Below are 22,730 nucleotides of genomic sequence, written 5' to 3'. Positions count from 1 at the left end.
TCAGAATTCCAACGCTGTAGCTGAGAACAAGTCACAACAAGGTCTCCTCAGCAGCCATGTTTTTATATGTTTTATATGTTATAACATACATATAATTTTACACTAGTTAAAGATCCTACAAGGGTAATATTGCTGTATAGTAAGAACATATATTTAATAAGAATTTAGTAAGAACATATATTTAATTTTCTTATATTTTTCAAGTTTAATCATTCATTTAACAGTCTGGTTTTGTTTATGAAATAGAGAATGTGGAAGGTTCTCTGGGATTTTTTACTCTTGGAATATAAACTTGTGTTGTGCATAAGACATGGCATTTTGTGATGAGATTTTATTCTGTTACCCAGTAGATATCTTCACTTACCCTGTGAATACAATACCTTCAGTTTCAGTGAAGTATTCCTGAAAGATTTTTGGTTTTCTCATCTGGTCTTATGATCTTCATGTTAATTTCCAAATAATTCTTTTTCCTTACTCAGAAGAGATGACTGCTACAAAATTTTACTATGCCTACTTCTTCTTTTATTATGTAGGCTTAAATTTTCAGATTATAATTTTGCAATGTAAATATTATACTTATAGAGGGTAATGTAACAGGCTGCATCTCCTCCTGTGCTTTGTAACACAGAAGGGTTCAATTCAGTCAGTAGCTGTATTGTCTGATCAGATGTCAAATTCCTGGTGACCAGATACCCACAATGGCGTTAACATTCGTATAAACAGTAGCTGGGGCATGGTGGGTTCCCAGAGCCACCATAAAACATTTGTGTCTTTGTCTTTAAAGAGAATGGTGACTGCAGGATGGAACTGCTTTTGGAATGGGATTGGAGGAGGCTGTAATATGCAATCCCATTTTGTACAGTAGGACAGCTATTTTATTCCAACTAAAGCCATTGCTTAAAGATTTTCTTCTTCTGTCTGGCAGATTGGGTTAACATAGTGTACTGGTAATTAGGGTGACTAGTGAAGATTTAAAGTGCTGCTGTCTGTAGATACTTTGTAAATAATTTCAGTGCTGAAGAAGGGAGTGCTTTTTCTCATCTGAGCATCTCTAGGCTCAATCTGCAGTCATTGGATGTTATGTGATAGTGAAGAACTTTCTGTTTATTACATGCTTTTAACTTTCCTTTTCAGAATCTGAATAGAGGTGTATGCTGTGAGTTCAATATATAAGAAGTGTTTGCAGGTTAGCTGAATTGTCTTTTAAACTATTCCAATTTATGGTCAACATTAGAACTGGTCACGGTGTTCTGCAATGGTTATGTTACCCTGGGATTTAAAAAAGCATAACCTTCCTTTTCTCATTTTTTATGTTGTCAAGGGTCTTTGCCCATTTGACTAGTGTGCCATGGGATTTAACTATGCATCGTAACTCCATGTCTGTAATTTTTCTGAGATACCATGTTTCATCCTCTGAATATGGACTTTTTCCTTTGTAGCTAGAAGTGCAGGTTTACACATGTGGTGGTATGAAAAGTATTCCTTTTAATTCCTTTAAATTCCTTTTAAATGTTCGAGTAAAACATTTCCAGAGATGCAGATAATTTTATTCTAGTAGCTGGCTCTCTTCATTATCATTTACTGTGTTGTCAGCAAACGTCATCAGTAATGAATTTGCAATTTCTTGAAGGTCATTGTTAAAAGAATGGAACAGTGTGGGACCAGTAACCTATCACAGTAGATCACTCTTACAAATGCCCTTAATATAATTCCCTGTTTGCAATTACATTCTGAGACTTACTGATTTGTCTGTTTCTAATCCATTTTAATCCATAACATATTTTTGATGTTAATTTTGTATCATTCTTGCTTTGAAGTCCTGGAGAGGTGTTCAGCAAGCTAACACGAAGAAAGTATTTTTCACTGAAGTCAAGTGGAATGGTTTGCTTAAAACCAGGTATAAGTAAAAAGGGTCATAGATTAGAGGCCTGAATATTTTGTTTGAACACATAATGATGAGTTTTTATTAATACAAGCAAAGTTACTCTAAAAATTCCTAACTTCTATTTGTAAGAACCATAATACCGTATTGCTGTATAATACAAAAAAACATGGAGACAGTCTGTATTTAGAGAATTGTTTTTATGATTTTCCTTTATGTAATTTTCTAAATTAAGAGGAGCAGTTTTTCTAGCTTCAAGTTATTTGTAGAATAATTTGATTTGAGAAGACCTGAAAATTTTAAATAAACTTGTCATATTTACTATGCGACTTCAGAAATTAGTCTGTGAAAGCTTTGTGCTCACAATGTGCGAAACAATTTCTTATGAGGAACTTTGAGTAAGAGGTATTGCACAACCTGTGTTTGTCATTGAAGTTCAGAGTAAAATCCAGTTTCTTTGGTTTTCTTTTATCATTATTGTTTTTATTTCTATTAATATTATTTCATATTATTTACTTATTAATATATTAATAATGCTAGAATAATAGTTGAGGACTTGGACTCCATGATCCTTATTGGTCCCTTCCAACTTGACTTCCTCCCTTCTATGATTCTCTTGCTTTATATTATAGTTCAATTTAGGGTTTTTTGGTTTGGTAGTGAGATTTTTTTGGTTGGTTGGTTGGTTGGATTTGTTGGTGGGGTGTGGGTTTGATTTGATTTATTTTTTAACAAATAGTTTGTAACTATGGAAACTTGTGGCAAAATGCATGATTGGAAAATGTGCAGAATTTTGTTTCTTGGTATATGTGGCATTTATGATTTCTAGTATGGTTTTGTGTCAGTACTGATATAGGATTAACAAGAAAGCTGTTCTATTCTTAGCTCATATTTAATTCTCTGTATTGAGTTATGGTGCTGTGGATTATTTCAACTCCGTGTAGTGTTTCAAGTGTAAGATAGTTTATTGTCAGATGGCAGAAATGAGGCATATAAGCATTTTATAGACAACAGGTGCAGATAAATGGAGGAATTTATCTTGTGCACAATGTACTTGTTTAGCTGAGAGATACAGCCCTTAATATTTCCTCTATGCTGACTGATATAGGACAATTAAAAGCATATAAATTTCTACAAAAATAATTACTGCAAAGAGAGAACAATCATAACTTTCTGTGCATAAAAGCTTCTTCTCAAAAGTGTTGCAGTGAATTTTTTTCTTCTACATTATAGAAGAAAAGCATTAAGTAGCAGGAAAACACCTCTCAGGTCTCCTGGTCTCCAATTACTCAATTACAGCTAGTCCTTATTATTTATCTTTATTTTAAAGGGCTATCCCAATTGAATGAGGTTTTCAGAATGCTGTTGTGTTAGAAGTTAAAAATATATGTAATAGAAATGCAAATACAGTTGGCCATTTGTTACAAATAATCCTCATTGGCTGTTGAGGGTAAGATGGAAGCTATAGTCTATTTTGCTTAGATATACTTTCCCCCAGGATAAAACAAACATGCTATAGCCCTTAGATTTATAAAGTAGTTGTGCAGAACCTGATACGTAGCTCAGCTATCATATTCAAGCCACGTAAATCCACAGAGGTGTATCAGAGTCTGTGAGAAGAGAATCAAGTCCATAATGTACCTTGGCTGTATTGTCTGGTGTTTATTCCTGCTGCTGAGCCTTTTCTTAGTTAAAGAAAGCTTTTAGACTGAACTTTTAGATTGAGGCAAACAGGTGGGTATCATTTGAGAATGCTAGAAGTGAAATAATTTATTCTGATAAATTTTACTGAAATAAAATGTCATTAAATACATTACAAAGTTGTGGTCATTCTTTAAATGAATAATATTAGTAATAGAGCGTAAAAATTCTACCTTAGTATGCATTTTCTATGTAAGTGGACTTAAGATATGTTTGCAACTAGATTGCTGCACTGTTTTTTTTTTTTTTTAGATTTCTGTAAAAACAAACTGAAGTTAAATTCAATAATCCTCAGCCCTGAAATTATTTTTAAACAAAGTTTTGCTGGTGACAGCTTATTTTCTTAAGTAAACAGATTCCATATGTGGTATTAAGTAAATAATTCTGTGATTTGATAGTGGTGTATTAGGGTGAGACATCCTGTCATGTAGCTATGTCTGAAGTTATTTACTGTTTTTCCTCTGCCAAATTGTGATTGTTTAGTCTGCTAACACTTGTACGGAAATTTTTTCTGGGTAGTGGTTAACAGTTGTTTTCAAAGCAAATGTTAAATCTAAGACATTCCTTTAGAAAAAATCCTGTTCTGGCAGAGGAACTTGATTTGTGTTCTTGTTCAGTGTTCCTTTACTGTTTTTAGTGTGTCTGTTGAAATCTATACCTTATATGATCTCATTGTACTGCCTGTATTTCATTAATGAGTGACTCTGTTTAGGGCTTGGGGAGTGAAATATTTTTCATATGACACTACCCAATATGAATGCAGTGCACCAGCTGCAAAAACCACAGACCATCTGATTTTGTGGTTTTTGAGGGTGTAAAAAGTTCAATTGCTTATACTACAGCTTATATCTATATATTATACCATATGGAAACGGAACTACTGTAGACAGGGAAGGAAAAAGAGAAAACCAAGTTCTTTAGCCATGGTTCAAATAAAGATAAAAAATACATATTTTGCAGTGTGGAGGATTGCTGGTACTATGGAGCATTAAAATATTTTTGCATAATAGAATAACATGAATTAAAATTTTGCCACACAATAGTATTTTTAAAGAAAGATGACAGATGTGTAAATGGCTTCATCAAGCTAATGTTATTGATACTTAAATGCATTTACTTTTCTCTGTCAATATTCCATGTTTAATTTCCTTGTCTAGAAGAGAGAAAGCAGTCTGTTACAGCCTGGGTGGGCATTATACTGATTATCCAGAGTGTAAGCTAAAAATACTTCAAGAAATTCTATTTCAGCCATAACTTCAGAAGTTTTAAACTGGTTTTGAATTTTAAAAGTCCAAACATAACAGTCATTCCAGTTGTCAGTGTTTTTGGAGTTCTTTCTTCAGTAGAATCAAAGTATAAGCAACTACTTATGAATCTGTGGAGTAATGTATTGGGCACGTTTGCAAATAGTTTAAAGTTGCTCTTTTACGTGGCCACTAAGTATAAGAAATCTAATGAAGTTCAAAGAGAAACCCCTTTGAACCAGTCTTAAATTCTTGGAAAATTTTTCTGGGTGTTTTTTAATATAGTAAAGTTTATCCTCAGTAGAGCATGTTGCAAAAATAAATTCTGTGTTTTTGCATACTGCTGTAACAAACATAGACACCAGTATTCTGGTTAGGAATTGATCAGGTGGTAATGAATATACAGCTATTTCATGTTACAGATGAGATTTGCACAGTTGTTACTTTCAGAGTAACCAGAGGTGTGTGTCTTTTCTCTGATAGATGTGCCTGAGATCTCAGAGGGGGCAAAGTTAAGAGGCATTTGAGTATTTCTAATGAAAAAGAACCAATCTGTGTTCATACACAAAACCATGTCCGAGCAATTTTGAGATGCATTTTGCACTCTTTTCTGAAAACAACAGTGTAGCCAGCACTCTCAGTAAACTGCAACCTGTTGATGAAAAGCACACAGCTTTCCCCAACTGCTGCTGTGTGGTTCGTTCAGTCAAGTAACTCAGTAAATGTCATGATTTATATCTTGAACCAGAGAATAGTAAATAAAAGTTCCAAATAGCAAAACAATAGCAACTAGCACATAATTGAGTCCTAATATTAGTGGGGTTTTTTGTAGAGTTCTGTAAAATATTCTTTTCTGTGAATAAAGCATAAACACAAAGCAGTGCTAAATTTTTTGTACACTTAGTTCACTGTGACTTGCCCTTCCAGCTCTACATATAGGTTCTGCCATCACAGAGAAAGTGTTTTTTGTTGACAGTAAGCCTCAGTGACAGATTTCTCTGAATTGCTGTTGAATGCCACTTACATGGTAGTGATGTAGAAGCTATTCAGTGTGGTTATAAAAACCATGACTGAGAATTGATTCCACTTATAATGAGGATCAGATGTAAGAGTACCTGTATGAGTTTTATAGTAATGCATTTTGCCAATAGAGAAAGAAAATAAATACCCAGAAAATAAAGTCTTTAGCTCTTTTGGTGATGTGTAAAACTTTTGTTGTATTTAAATAGTTTAATGAAAGTGCAAGTTGTTCACGTCAAATTTTTGTATTTGGCTTTTTTTTTTTTCTTTTTTGTATTTTGAGGGCTTGTAAAGCATACACTTTTTATTCTTTTTGTCTCATTTTTACACTCTGAACCTTTCAGGTTTTATGCTTTTAATTTCTGCCCATGAAAACTGGTAAGTTATATATATTTAAAAAAAAAGGTAATTATTGTCAAATATCTAGATCCCAACAGTGGAAGCTTTAGGAGAAAACACAAAACATTATGAGATTTCAAAAAAAGTTCTAAGTATCATCACCAAAGTTCCACTATGAATGGTAAAATCAGTTTATGGACACAAATGGGTGAAATGGTGTGAGTATTGAAATTGATTTGAGCCTTTTGCCACCAAGATCACTGAAGGCTGAATTTTATTCTCTTAATCCTTTCCCTGTCATATCCAGGGTTAATCTGCTTGTCCTGTGTCTCTGAATCCTCATCTCTAAATGGGAATGCTTCCTCCATCTGATTAATGGTGAGTCAGTTTAGAGGAGAGAGGCTGGGCTAATCCTCAAAGAGGCAGCAGAGTTGTTATAAAATTAAAATTATTCTTCCTTGTCACATAAGATAAGGAGGTTTAAGTTCATTGATCAGGACTCAAAGCCATCAAAGTTTGTGAGATGTAGAATGCAAAAACAAGGTGTTTGTAATAAAAGTGTAATTATAAATGGTACTTAAAATGAATTATTCTTACCTTGCTGAAATCCTGGTTTGGCTGTGTTGGGACCTTTGCAGCTACAGATTACTTTGTTAGGTACTTAAATCTCTGCTACTACTCCAACACTTGATCTCCACAGAGTAAAAAAAAAAATTCTGAACTTTTGTTCTTTTGTGTGCTGTAGATCTGATAAAATACAGCATTTTGAATTTGCCTAGCCTGTAGGAGTAAGATGTAAAAACAAAAATGTTCAGATAAATAAGTCTGTAGAAGAGATATGATATTCCCAGCAAATAGTTTATCCAGAGGTTTTGAATTTTAGTAAGTAATTTTTAAGTTTTCCTTATCATTATAGTAATTTAATTATGAATAGTACTTTGAGATTTTGCATTTTAAAATAAAATTTTTATTTACTATGCTTATTTTTTTAGATGATAAATAATAGGTGTGTTAGTTATTTCTGTTCTCTTCTTTTGATCATTTAATCAAATGTCAGATAATAACAGATTTGCTTTTTTGATTGCAGTTTTAATATGTTGGTTTTGATGAACCTTCATTTATAACTCAAGACCTAAGTCCTTGATGGTTATTAGTCATCCATGTTGTGTCATCCTGTAGGTAGTGTTGGGATAGCTTTTTCCATCAACACACATCACCTCATGTTTGTTTCTGTTGAATAGTGTTCACTATTTTGTTGTCCAGTACTGCAGCCTTATTAAATCCTGTGATTTCTGATTCTGAGTCCTATCTCAAATTCATAAACAACTTAATTTAACCTAATTTTACTCATGTTAAATTTTCTTCTATCTTTTATCCCAGTGTTTCGGTATGCCATTATCTTCTCTTTTGTCCTGTGGAAGACCAGTTTCTCTGTGCATTAGTAAAGGTTGCTTTCTAGTGCTTTCTGAAAGTATCATTCAGTGATACAACTGATGTTTCAACAGGCATTTAATTTAGACTGAGCTGGGATGCTCGGTTGCCTCTCCCAATTTACTCTGAATAGAGGCTTCCCTGACTGTAACTGATCCTTCATATCTATTTACCATTCTTAAATAGGGGCGGTTTCATGCAGATAGGTAAATGAAATTGTGTTTGTTTTGACCTGCCTTACACTTTCTTTATTATTTAGGAACTTTAATGTGGTGGAGTATTCTTAAGTAGGATAAAAGACTCCAAAATATTTATTTAATATAACTTATCAGAGCATAAGTAGTCTTCCTTTTTTTTAGGATGTAACCAATCTTTTTAGATTTCCACATTTGAATGAGTTTCCTGTTTAGAAGACATAACTTGTCCAATAATGTGGAATTATGTGAAATTGATACAAATATATTTATAGTAAATTTATATAAATATATTTATAGAAATGTATCTATTTATGTACATATATTTAAATTTATACAAATTTATATAAATATATTTATAGAAAACTATGTTTACTTTTTAAAATGGAGTTGGAGCTTGTTTTGCACAAAATTCTTAGCAGTCATGGATGACCCAAAATTTTGAAATGTTCTTGTTGAACTGAAATAATTTTGCTGACATAATTCAAATAAATATTGAATTTGAACTCAATTAGAAGTGTTTTCCTGGAACCTCAAATGTCTTGTTTGTTTTCTTTCACAGTCCTGAAAAAGATAAATTAATTGGTACACCCCATATTAAAGGGTAAATAGGATTTATTCCCTGACTAAACTGAGATACACTGAGATAAACTGAGATAATTTTAACTGGGTTTGTCTGTCTAGAAGTTACATCATTGCCAAATAACATGACTGAATAGCAAACCTCCTTCTCTCTGTTCCCTTTTGTAACATCAATTAGTGTTTGAACTCTGTTAAGTCCATACACAACTATTTCAATTTATCCTTTCTATTTAGACAGATAAGGATAGGGAAAAATAGTATTTTATACACCTGTTTAGCATGCAAAGGACAGTTAAACAAATGAACAAGTAATATGTTCATAAAAATATTTAAATAACAAAAGACTCATGAAGAATAAGATACCAGTGATGCCTTGAGAGGCTACTTAGAACAGAGGCTAGACAGTATTAAAGGAATACAGTAGTTGTTTATTGAAAAGCCTTCAAAGGACACACCTTGGGCAGTACCAATGGATGACAGGTCACACCTTTTCACACTTTTATGAGTCCATTTACATATTGGGATAAATTGTCCAATTACAGAAGGCCCATCCTCCCAAATTGCTCACCTCAATTTGCTGTCCTTTACACTTTTGGGTCTGAAGCTGGAATGCTGTCCTTGGTTCTCAGGCTGGAAAAGGATTGTTTTGTCTAACTAATCTGTGAGGAGAACTTGCTAACACTTTATATGAAGTTCAGAGTTATATACTAATGCAGTACAGAATCTGGAAAATATGAAAGCTAAAACTTAAGGCACCACCAAGTCAAATATCGAAATGCAGAAACAGGTATCACAAACTGCCTTTACAAAATCCAACTGCTGATGCCTGTAGTGTAGACATCAAGATATTAGAACATAATTTAGATACTCATAGCCAATGGAAAGACATAGACATTTATAAAGGAGTGCTTATCTCAAATTTGATAGAGATGTCTAAACTACTTTTCGTATTTCTGGATGTATAAGAGTTTATGGCTTTTTGAGCTGGATTATGATATAGCTGCCTACATTGTGTCTGAACTCATAACTGTCACCCCCTAAAGCACAGAGAATGAAATTACTTTGTTTTAAGGAGATTTTTTTTTTTTATTAATCACTTTTTATCTTGTAACTTTCTTGCACATACATGGCATTTTGTTGGAATAGTCTGGTTGATTCAGAAACTTGTTTAACTTGTTCCATAGTTCATCTACACAATACATTACACTTGGATCATTGCTTTAAAATGAAAATATATGTTCTCAAATAATTTAGTGTTAGATCTTTACATCTCTGTTAGAGTTATGTTTCATAGCCAATTAAAAATCAAAATGGAAAATATACATATATTCAAAGTGGCACATAGCTGGGGTACATTAATTGAGCTAATTTGCATCTGAAATACTAGGTTAATTGTATTTGTTATGCTTGTAATACTTTTAAATCAGAAAATTATTGTTTAATTGTAAATTACATATTGATTAAAGCTCACATGTGGTTTCAAAGGATAACTATGTTTAATTTGCATAGTATACCATTCTACTGAGGTGTTCATTTCTTTGAGACATTGGAATGAGTTTTTCCAACAGATACTTATAGCATGCTTAGAAGTTCATGAGTGATTTTTTTGAAGATGCTTACCTATTCTTTTACTGTTTTTCTTTCAAATGTTTTCACAAGTTATTTACAAAATTACAAAATCTAGTACTTTTTAGTTCCAGTGTGTGAAAATAAATACAAGCCTTCATAATCATCTACTATTTTAGAATCAGCTAGAAATTACAATTATGACAGCTTTGAAACAAATGGTCTACTTTCAGGTGGACAGGAAGAAAGTCTACCTTGCTACTCTTTTAAAAAAACAAAATTCAGAATCAATACTAAATGCAAATTCCTTTTTCAATGTCATGCTGGTGACTTATGTTGGAAATAGGTTTGGTTTTTAAAGTGTACATTCATCTTAAACAATGCTAGATTACATTACCCTGAAGTCTGAATGCGGTATTCTTTTTTCATTGTGGTTAAAAAAATCAAAAGGTTTTTGATAAAACAAATTTTATCTTTTCACAAAGGTGTAAGTTTTACTGATGGCAATTTAAGCCTGATTGAAGAATAGACTAAAGGAGACATACTACCTCAGCTCATTTTTATATGGGAAGTTTTTACTTAACAGCCAAAAATACAATAGAAATGTTATTGATAAATAATCTAAGCACAACTGTCAGTCTATAAAATGTATCATCTACAAAAATTAAAATCTGAGCCAAATTCAGTCTTCTAATTTAGAAATTAAATCTCTGATGCTATGTAATTTCAGATAATTATGATCATGCTCAAAGTGAGTGCGAGTATTTTTCTCAGGTTATATATTAGGAATTCAATTGATTTAATACTGTGATGTTCTTAATTTAAAATTTATGTAATGATACAGAACTTAATCAGGGAAAATCCCGGACAATATTGTCCAAATAAGAATATGTCGGTAGTAGAGACTTAATGGAGGCCTTGGGATTGTGGTGTGCCAGGGAGTTTGAAAGGATGTGTTTGTTACTGTGCTGGAATAAACAGACTGTTGGGAACACAGGATCATGGAAGACATTGCTTGAGAGTAATCAATATGATAACAAACATAGATTAAAATATACATAATTATTTTTTGTCTTACTGTGAAATGAAAAAGTTCTTGAAGACAATACTTATAGCTGGTCAAGATAATATGTAGCTTTGTGCCTGAGTTTTAGTCCCTCTTAGATTTTGTCTTCCAGTTTCAGAAACATTTGCAGTTACAATTTTTGTTTTATCATTACAGCATGACATAACCTCTGATAGGACGTGTAGGGAAAATCAGGATTTGTGACAAGTAGAAATGTGAACATCTCCTTAATGGAGTTGTAATACTCTGACTTGGTAATTTTTCTGCATATTTTCTGGATATTTATTGAGGTGTAAGTAAATTAGTATTCTGAGTCACTTCTTTAAAATTATACTGCCCCCATATGCTTACAAGTGTTATATTTTTGTTAAAACAACTTCAATATTTTTTTATATAAATCATGATCAAATTGAGTTTAACTTCATAACTTATCTTTAACTGTGTTATATTTATCCTTCAATTGTTTTTCTAGAAGTGATGTTGCTTTTAAAAAATGAAACCTTTTTATAGGACTTATAAGTGTCCATTTTTTTGACCTTTACTTTGATAATTCAAAAGAAGATTGGAAAAATATTAGAAATGCACAGAAAGTAAAGTAAAATTATTTTTTATGAAACCTCTCATCTTTATTAGATATGTAAAAAAACTATTATAAATCAGTCACAAAAATTACTTGGTTGTAGAACTAGTATTTAATGAACAATATTATATCTTACTGAGTGATTAGTTTAAAATCTGCATCTTGCAATGTTTTGGAAAAAGTAGATCTCCTCTAGTCACAGCATTCTCAGCTTTTCTGCTTAGTATAGTTATATGAACTAACTGAGTTAGTAAGGTTCTGAACTGCTATGAAATTAAATGGGGAAAGTATTTTGCCTTTTATGAAAGGTTCCTGGTTTGGAAACTGGAATAGCACTTCAATTAAATTTGTTCTAATTTTATATTTGGCAATTTCTAATGGATTTCTGGTTTAATTTTTGTTTGTTTGTTTGTTTGTTTTTGGGGTTTTTTATGTTTTTTTTTTTTTTTTTGTAAAAGTTTACTGTTAGTACTGCTTTTGTTACATTTATGTAAATTTCACAGTGAATCTGTGCTTAAAAATAGGCTACTTTAATTCCAATGAAATTTTAAATCTGTTTGAAATACCTCCTATTTAAATGTTAAATAAGAGTTTCTTAAAATACATTATTCTTGTTGCTGTCATTGTTAGATTGTTACTTAGTGTGGATTTTATTCTTATTTATAATAAGTGTATACATAGTTGCAGTATACTAATAAGCATATACATAGTTACAGGTATTTGTCAATAAACATGCATTTCTTTTTAGAGAGCCCTAGATTTAATTTCTGAATGGTTTCTCTAAGTGCTAATACTTCTTTTAAAAAAACCCTTTTGTTTATGATAAAAAGAGATTGAAAAAGCTCTAGATGTCTGTAGAGAAGTATTTTTATTCTTAAATGGAATTTGTGTGGGCATCTCATAGTGAACATAATATAAGCAGTGAGAAATCCATTCTTCCCAGAGAAAGAGAAAAGTGTTCGTGAGTATTTAACATACATTCCAAAATAATTGCAGATGCCAACTTTATTTGGCATTATTCAACTTCTCTTCAAACTAGTATAAGAGTTGTTTTAAAAGTCACAAGTATTAATCTGTAAATGTGGAAAGGTTTAGCAAGATTTTTTACATAATTCTATCATATCTGTCTATCCACAGTAAGGTGGACTTTGGTTCTAATTTGTCTGGATGGTGTATTTCTGGATGACCTAGAAAGCTTGTAGGTTTTAATACCAGTGTACTCAGAGTTTAATTAAAACATGCATGTTAACCTTTCAAATACACTCTGATGTTTTAACAATACATGAAAATTTTAGTGGAATACACTGAAGATTTATTGGAAGAGGAGAAGCTCAAGTCAAGAAAATGCAAGTGAGGCAGGAGCTTTGCGTGTACTTGATACTATATATCCTATAGATAAATACCAAGTCTTACAGAATTCTCTCTGCAAGACCCAAGGAATACCACAGCACTTCACAAATGCATGTTTTTAGAGAGTTTCTGCCCCTTAACAGAACTTCATATGTTAAGTGCTGTAAACACTCACCTGTCTCACCAAGGCAACAACAAGAGTAGAAGATTTTACTCACTATTTTGGGGGTTTCTGTCTTCACTTATAACCTTCTAATCAGACAAAATTTAAACCTCTCTTCATGCCCTGGAAGCACCCAGAACCCATTTCCTATATATCTGAAAAATTATTTTCTTCTCAGACCTGGCAGAAGACCATATCCTTCAGTGTTTGAGTTCTTCCTCTCTGAATCCTTATTTAAGGCAGCAGAAGAAGTAGGACTGTAATTTTGTGCAGTGTAATACAAACATGAGGTAAAATGGTTAAGAGATGAGAAGGCTTCCTAAAGAAGTGGATTTTAAAAAGGATTTTTAAAAGGAATTTGAAGTACAGGTTTTGCTTGGATAAGATAAGAAAAAGGAAGGCTCAGTCAGTGATCATATGAGTGAGGAATGTGTTTTATGCATATATATTCATTTTAAAATCTGGCTATCTTAATCGACAACTGCTGCAAATCTATTAATTAAGTCTTTTTTGTTATTTCTGAGGACAATTCAGGTTGTGGGAAGTAGGACTAAATTGCCAAATTTCATCACAGTTGTATAATAGTGTTCAATGGAGTCTAAACCAAGATTATTTGTGTGTGTGATCATATTGAGGTATTTGGAATCAAATAAGCCTTTGTACCAACTACTGAACCAACTAATCTCCATCAGGAAAAAGAACAAGTTATTTTTAGATTGATGTCCTAACCAATATGTCAATATGACACCCAGGCTGAATTTATGCTTAATAACTATTATTAGCTGTTCCCTCTGTCCCATAGTCACCACATGTGTACTCAGCAGTAAGGAGCATGTCTGTGTGCAAGACTTCAAAGCACTTGCTGGCTCTTGACCAGCTGGGACTTAGCAAAGGTAGAAGAGAGGACAATTGTCTTATGAAAATGGGATAGGTAAGGAGAAAAGAAGGAATTAGGGAAGAGGGGCCGAACTTAAAGTAATTGCAGCAGAAAGGGAGAAGAAGAACACTTTGCAGGAGAAAATTCCTATATGTTCTTTCTGGAGATACCTGAGCTTTGCTAGTTTTGCTGCCCACAGAAAAACCTGGTTGTTTCATCACAAAAAGTCTAGCACTTTCTGTATGCTGTATCTCTATTAGAAAGTCAGTCACATAAATAACAAATGTAGTTTTCCTTTTTTCTTCTCAGATAGATCTGTCTATTTCTATGGATATATATCCCTGTATATTCATAACCTGTACTGCCTTTCTGAACCTCTGTAATACAACCCTCCACTCAGTGTCCTTATGGCACAGCTGGGCTGTAATATATGGGACAGTCCAACTCTCTTAAGGCTACTTGCTCTAAACTACTTTAAACTGAAGTACTTCTACTGAAGTAAAAACCCCTGTATTAAGTGTAGAGAAAATAGTAATGCAATTTAGATTTGACTACTGTCAAACTTCCTGTTTGTAAATTCACTCTCAGCACTGCTTCTTGTGGAGAAAACCAGAAAATATGAGGTTATTAAATAGCTATAAACTTGTATTTTTGCTTATGTTATTAATTTCTTCCAGTACTCAAGAACTTATGGCACATGTTTTTGAAGTCAGATTTTGCTTTTCTCTCTTTTTTTGGTGGGTTGCTGTGTGAAAATATGGGTAATCCAGTCCTCCTAAATTACTTGGGTTTATTGCATAATGTTGGTAGATCTCAGAAACTCCTGAAAGACTTTGTGGCTTCCTGGATACTATAACTTCCACTTAAAATGTGAGAGCTCTTTCAGAAAGATATGAAAGATATAAAGATTTGAAAATGTAGGTAATCATCCATATCTATCAACACTTAGTACTAATAGGTTACTTATTGTCATTGTTTAGAAATAAAGAAATGTGACTTTTACATGAATAGTCAAGTAATAGTTTTCTACCAGTGGAAATCTAAATGCTTTTTTCAGCTAAATTAAACAGCTGTCTACTCTAAAGTATCTTATGCCTTATAGATGCTTACAGTTGGCTAGCAAGTTATCTCTTAACCCTTTGTTATATAAATGAACTGGATTATAGTTTTAATATATCAATTTGAGAGGTACATTTTAGCTGTGTGAGGCTCAGATGAGTTATACTGAGAAAGATGGGCCCATCTGTTTGATTGATATTTCCCATTGTACCAAGGCTGAGGTCATCTGAAAAAATTAATCTCTGATTTACAATGGAAGTAATAAATTTGGGACAATAAAAGTTCTTCAGAGAACCTCCATTGTCTGACAATTTTCCACTTAGAGTTTTCAAGATCTGTGTATTTAAACAGTTTTAATCCATGTAATGTAGAGTATTGATTTTGTATGGTGCTTGAAATTGTCATGCAAGATTAAATCTTATAGCAATCTAAGTGTACTATGACAATGCAAGCTAATGTTATTAGCCAAACTTGTTGTAGCATAAAAAATGGTATCAAGTTTAGTTGACAATACTTATAAGTGAATGAATTACACTACCATTTCTTAATTATTTACTCCTCAGCCTTTCTAGAATTTATACCTGCTTGATGTCAGCCAACCTGTAGTTTCTCAGGTTCGATCATCATAAACATAAATGCAACATTAAGATTTTGCAATTTTCTTGATCTTGTAGAGTATCCCTAGATTTGTTAAAACTCAGAGTTCATTTTGCAGTGAATTCCTTCTGCTTTAATTGCCCTCCATTAGCTTTTACACTTTTGGGGTATAAATTATCTCTGGATTTTAATAAAATATCTTCCTTTCTCCCAAAATGAGATTTGCTAAATGCCTATGCTTTCCCAATTACATTTAAGGAATTGGTTGTTATTTTCTTAAGCTCTAAATGTTGTGGATTTTTATTAACACCTTTTAGGTTTCTCTTATTTATACACCTTTTTGTGGCATGTTGATCCTTGGTGGACACCAGGTGCCCACCATATTATCGCTCCCCTCATCAGTTGTACAGGGCAGAGAAAAAGATAATGACAGACTCCAGGGCTGGGATGAGGGCAGGGAGAGATCAGTCACCAATTACCATCATGGACAAAACAGACAAATTTAATTTATTTTCAAAGTCAGAGTAAGATAATAATAATAAAAAAAACAAACCAACAACCTAAATCTAAACAACCGTCCCTCCACCCCCATGTCTTTCTGGGTTTAACTGCACTTCCAAATGCTCCACCTTTCCTCATCCACCCAGCACCACAGGGGGATGAGGAGTGAGGGCTGCAGTCATTTGTCACACATTGTCTCTGCCACTCCTTCCTCCTCAGAGAGGACTCTTCATGTCTTTCCTCTGCTCCACTGTGAGATCCCTCCCATGGAAGACAGTCCTCCATGAGCTCCTTTCATGTTGAGTCCTTCCCATGGGCTGCAGTTTCTCATGAACTACTCCAGCATGGGTCTCTTCTGTGGGGTGCAGCCCCTCAGGAGCACCCTGCTTCAACATGGGTCCCCCATGGGGTCACAAGACCTGCCAGAAAACCTGCTCCAGCCTGGGCTCCTCTGTCTATGGGGCCACAGGTCCTACCAGGAGCCTCCTCCAGCATGGGCTCCAGTGTGGTCACAGCAATCTTCAAGCATCCACCTGCTCTAGTATGGGGTCCTCCATAGGCTGCAGGTTTTGACTCCTTTAGCACCTCCTCCCCCTCCTTCTTCACTGACTAGGTGTCTGCACAGCTGTTCCTCTCCCATCTTCTGCCTCCTGCCTCTGGCTGCCATTGCTGTTTGCAGCACTTTTCCTCTTTCTTGAATTCATTCTCCTAAAGGCACAATCACAGCTGGTGATGGGTTTGGCCTTGGCCAGCAGTGGGTCTATCCCAGAGCCAGTGTTTTGGCTCCATTAGGTCTCCCAGAAGCCCCCCCTGCTACCAAAACCTTGCCATAAGATCCAGCACACTTTCTTTGCTAAAAACATTCACTTTAGGGATCTGGGTGATGTTTGGCTGAGACTATACTCGTAGCATTACCATCAGACCTTAGTTTTCTGCTTAGAAATCAAATATGAAGTGTTCACACTATGTTAATGAACACATCCAGTTTTTACATGCTATCTTTTTTGATCCATACCCTACAGATACTTCATTAAAAATATGGGGGTGAGGGCTCCTGAAATTAAGTGAACCAATGTCAGAAAAAGCTCTGATTTAAGCAAAATTCCCTTTACAGCATCTCAGGTTTTGTTAGTATGTTATGTTTTGGGAATGTAGTTATACTGTCAGCTGTTTTTTAAGTGCCATGGCACAGTAATGCCAAAAGGATTACACTCTCTTATTCTCTTTGTTTACTTGGTAAGGAATTTATGGCCTTCAGACATGGATATGTCATTAGTATAAGGGATATCACTGTAAATGTTGAATTTTGAGCTGATTTATTGCCAGGCTCCTTAGCTTGGCTATGCTGTAATTCTGCTAGAGGTGGAGCAAATTATGCCTGATTGCTTCATAAGATGAGTGTCCAGCAGTGAAGAAATCACTTGTGGTCCAGATTTGCACTGTCTGGATGCTGCTCCACCTCTCTGACCCAAGACACTTCTTTCCTCTACTATTTCATGATAATTTTTTGATTGGTGTTTTTTTATTCGTCAAAGGCAGTTCAGGATATTGAGTACAATTTATTTTAAATCTGACAAATAGAGAAGAAAGAGAGGCCTCATTTTACTGAAAATAACTTTCTTTCTTTACAGTAGCAGAATACTGTATTCAAGTATTCATGTGTGGTCCTTTTTTCAGCTCAGATTTCTGTGTTTTGTTTATTAGCAAATTGTTTAAATTAAAGTGATTAAAATTGGATGAATTATCTGCTGAAGTATAATGTTGACTGTATCATTCCACTGAAAAAGCAAGACAATCTCTAAACGTGTAACAATTTATCTGATGAATTTATAAGGTATTGCCTTACTTAACATGCTTACTGCGACTGCTTACATTTAGATCTCATATAATCATTTTCATAATTTTCCACTTGAGAGTAAGGCAAATAATACTCAGTAAGCACTTATTAGACTGAAAATGGTGAGAGAAATTTATTTTATTATACAGATGACAGTTTCAGAGATATGAAATCTTAGAAAAAACACTTAATGATTGATATAAAAGAGCAATGCTGTTCTGAAAGACATACCAGCAGAGAACTTACTTTTCATTATTTTAGTATTTAAAAATTAAGAATGATATTGTGACATACTGCCTCTAAATGATACTCCAGAGTACCTATGGAACATTGTGTTCAGTTTTTTTTTCAGTAAAGCAGAAGTCTGCCTTGATTTTTCTGCCTAATTAATTTGTGTATATCAAAATGTTATCTTCTGAGTAGGCAAATTAGAAGTATACAATTGATTCCTGTTAGAATATAAATGTTCTTTGATACATGCTCAAGTTTTAAATTCTATTACCAAATGTATTGCATAAATGTTTAAAGCTAACCCTCTGTGTTGAAGATGAGTCCTGAGAGCCATGGAAGATTGAATTCTTTGGGGCTTGTTGGAAATTAAACCTCTATAATTTTAATTGTGTAAACTTTTACATTAAAATTACTTCTGTTTCAAGAAGGTGAATCTCTTTAGTCTTTCTTAATGACTATTTGAGATGATGAGGGTCTGACAGTACCTTTTACTGAGAATTTTAGTGTTGCAATCTAATTTTTGCAGGTACAGCAAGCTCGACTAATTTAATAAGGATTTTGGAAAGCGATTCTTTTTTGTAAGTTCTGTTTTTACATAGCATTTTTGACTGCATGATATATCTGTAGTCAATTTTTTTCTCCCATTAATGTCCTCTCTTAGTGAGCTAAATGATCAGACACTGATTATGATACTCATTCCTACTTCAAAATCTTCTCTAAGCACAAACTATGTGTTTCTAATCAAAAAGTTATTTCATTAGTTTTAGAATTTTAAAATTATTCTTTTAGAACTGGGAGCAGTGACAGTGTAATAATTTTAAAATCTAATTGCTTTCACCTGTTAAAATAAGTAAAATACATGGTGGTGGAAAATATGTGTGCCTAAGAATGGAAAATAGTTGCACATATACCTTGAAGTATAGGACTTTCCTTTTCCTTTTTTTTTTCTTTTTTTTTTTTTTTTTTCTGTCTGAGGGAACTGTCTGTTTAGTACAGCTATGTCCTCTCAAAAGTCTGTGTGGCTTTTGAAAGCCAATGATTCTGCAAGGTACAATATTTCAGGCGAGCAGCTACTGCCGAGTAATGAGGCATGGGAGCAGCTGGTATTGGTTTATTTCAGAAGCTTTGTGTCTGATTCTATTAGCCTACCTACAGCTATAACTGCTCTTACCGCTGCGATCTAAACATTGAACAAGTTATTCATAATTTTTAAAATAGTTAAGTGATCGTTTTTTGCATCTTGTTTGAAATTCATTGTGTGAGGCTAATCAATGGTGAAGTAAATTGTGAGTATGCTACTAAAAACTAAGGCAATTCTTAACTAAGCAAAAGACCAGGAACTTTTCTAGAAAGAAAAGACGACTGTTTGTCACTGAACCCTACTGAATCTAAACAAAGAAAAAGATTACCTAATAGTCTTGCAATGCATTTGAAGTACAGTCTGCTATTTGTTTGGGGAGTTGAATGGAATATATATCTTAAAATATTTCAACAGCAGAAGTGGTCTTTTCTAGTGTATAGATCTTAACATTACTAAATTACTGTATCTTTTCTCCCTAGTTAAGACTCATTATTACACTGTAAGGCAAAATAATTGAAGCTTTTTTTACTTGCCTGTGATGTATTTTAGACCTAATTTGTACTAATGATGAATTGCCTTGTAGGGAATTTTATGCTGGTTTGTTATTATTTATATATTTTTCTGCCCAGCTTATGTTCGTTAAGTGAATAATAACAGTATTGTTAAAACTTAATTCATATTTTAATTAAAAATACTTAGTGACAGCTGATTTATAGAGACAGTCAAATTTCACAAAGAAATTTACCCCATGCACAGGACAAGTGCGAGAGTTGAAAATACTATACTTTCCTTATGCTGAAAAGAAAGTAATTGCATAATTGTCCTCTTTAGGTTGTGGGTACTTTTTTGTTGTCTCAAGTGGACACTGAATGGATACAATAGAGTTGACCTAAAATTTTTTAGACATTAGCACAATATGAAAGTGATACTTTTCCTAAAGCTGAAAGACAGTATAACTGGTGCTTTTTATAAGTGGTGCTGTTTTTTAAATTACTAATTCCCTATTCTGTCATCTAAAAATTACTTTGAAAAAAGTTGACTTATGGTGCATCTAAACTCTGATGAATTGCATGTACCAATTAATGAAATACTCTATGATAGTGATAATAATAAATAAAAAGCTTAAGATTTAAATATATTTTGAATACATGTATATATTGCTTTTTAAGACTATTTATTCAGTAGTCCTATTTTTTTAGATACACTACTTAACCTAACTAGTTTTAAGGTGAAAATGGATCAATTTATAGAGGAAAACCTATGGCATGGTTGCATATGAAAACAGTAGGTTTGAAGGGGGAGATAATCCTTACTGTTCTCTCTCCATAACCCTTTGAATTTAGGATAATAAACTTTCAAATATCTAATATGTGAAATTAGTAATATTTTTTGCTTATTGGTGGTAAAAAGTAACAAAATGCCTTTTCCAACTTGATTATCCACGGCAGTTACATGTACTTTAATTTAGTTTACAGTCAGAGTATAATAAAACCTCCAGTATACAGAAAATCAGTGATTGTCAACACTTGCTGTTCAAGTAGTGAGTAATTTCTGCTCACTAGAGTAATTACACAGAACTCTTTTCAGCTTACTGTACTCAACCAGCACTTCCAGAGCTTAAATTTCTCTGTGTGATGTGTTGTTTGTGGCCTTGGTGACCTCTAGTTTAAAGTCCTTAGCCCTAAGTGTGGTCATCCAGTATTGATTGGTTTTGGCCTCATTTTACTTTAGGTGGTTTCAATAAATTCTCTCAGGCTTTATGATAAAAATTGTTCATAAAGTAATTGGGAGATTTCCTCAGAGCACTCTACATCAAAGGATGCTTAATTGTCCCAGCCATGCAAAAAGAAAAACAAGATGTGAAGTGCTCAGTTTAATTAGGGCACAACTTTTTTAACTCAACTGGGAGCACTACCCTGCCATAAATGCAGGTCATTGTTCTTTCTTGATCACTCGTGGTTTTGGAGGACTGCTGTTTGCTTTCTTTTGCCAGCCCAGTGATGGGACCTCATGTTTTTTCCCTTGTATGAGGACTACGTTAGGGAATATGTGAAATAGGGATTTGTCCCTTTGATATCACATGTAGAGAGTCATGCAGCCTTGCCTGTCCAGTGACTTTCTCATATCTCCTTATTTAAGACAAATATTCAGGGAAAAAAACCTATTCAGAAAAAGAATTAAACTAATAATATTTTGAAAAGTAATGCAGTAAAAGAAAGAAATGAAATGGTATTTTAAGAGCATGAAGATGGGCATCAAAAATGCTCCCACATATCTGTGCTGTTTTCCTCAGCATATCTTAAAAGCAGTACTTTTCTGCTGGTTCCTTAAGACATTCTATAAGCAATTTAAGTTATTTTATACATGACAGATGCAGCTAAGCTCCAGTGGAAGGCAAGGCTGTACTTTGAGGAATGCATAGAGCATAGAGCAATGCAGTGTATGAGCCGAGTTTCTCCAGTTTCTCCAGTTGTGGAGAATGAAGTGACTGATAGTTGTGGGAAGAACACTTGGAACACTCAAGTGATACAAAGGGCCTGTATGGCACTTGAGTTTTCAGCTTCTCAAGTTGGCTCATACTGAATTTTGTACCAGGTTTTACTACCTCCTTAAAGAGGAAATAATTTGTCTACAGTTAGTAGACAAATTTTTCTACCATGAAAAAACAAATTTTACCTCTTCTTACAAAGGATACAAAAAATACATGCCTATACTCTCTGAAGATATTCCTGAGCCCTTTAAGAAGACAAAGTGCATCTTCTGATGTGGTATAGTTGTGCCCTTAGTATGCAAGGAATTTTCCACATTCTACTTTTAATAAACAATCAAAATTTTATAGCAAACATTTTCTATAAAACTACAGTTTCTAATTAAAAGTTTGTTTTGTGGAAGGAACTCCAGGTGGTATAATTAGTGAAATATATTTTAATGATAAATTTTCCTTGTCCTATTTTTTCTTAATAACAAAAGATGTCCTATGCATTTGAGATGCTCCCTATGGGTTGTATATAAGAGCTTGGTTAATTAGCTAATCAACTTACCCACCTTACCTTTTTAAATGTGTCCTGTTTCACAGGTGTAATCTCAAATTTTATTTGGAATAAAGGTGATAAATAAAGCATTTAGTGCTAACCCTAGCCTGCACAGAAGAGAAGATTTTGTGCTGTCCTTTGAATGTCAGTTTCTTAAGGGGCACATCAGTCATGGTTCTCAGCCTCTGGTCAGACTACTCCACCTTCAAGCTATCCCTGTCTCTTGTCCATTCCAAAGCAGAATAACCTAGATGCTCTAGCATGACTAAAATATTATTACTTCTCGGTGTTTCTGAAAAATACCCCCACTTGCAGGCTCTTCAGACTCCCCTTTCCTACACTTGTGATTTATTTGGGTTTCTCTTCAATTTTTTTAAAGTTGCAGTGAATACATGGG

General features: G+C 33.6%; 1 protein-coding gene across 34 annotated transcripts in view; it reads left to right on the top strand.

Moving 5' to 3' along the window:
- The window catches only part of FOXP2 (forkhead box P2), a 398,716-nt gene that overhangs the window by 149,718 nt on the left and 226,268 nt on the right, over positions 1 to 22,730 (top strand). The window contains exon 4 of one of the 34 annotated variants that reach the window (XM_085568379.1): positions 6,494 to 6,564. The exons of the other annotated variants lie outside the window; for them this stretch is intronic. The gene's annotated coding sequence lies outside the window, so the exon portion shown is untranslated. The remainder of the gene's footprint in view (positions 1 to 6,493; positions 6,565 to 22,730) is intronic. 34 annotated transcript variants of the gene reach the window in all.

Source organism: Lonchura striata, chromosome 1A (assembly GCF_050655825.1).
Source record: "Lonchura striata isolate lonStrDom1 chromosome 1A, ASM5065582v1, whole genome shotgun sequence".
NCBI classification, from domain to species: Eukaryota; Metazoa; Chordata; class Aves; order Passeriformes; family Estrildidae; genus Lonchura; species Lonchura striata.
The sequence above is the reverse complement of the archived record's forward strand: the minus strand, read 5'-3'. Positions and strand labels throughout refer to the sequence as shown.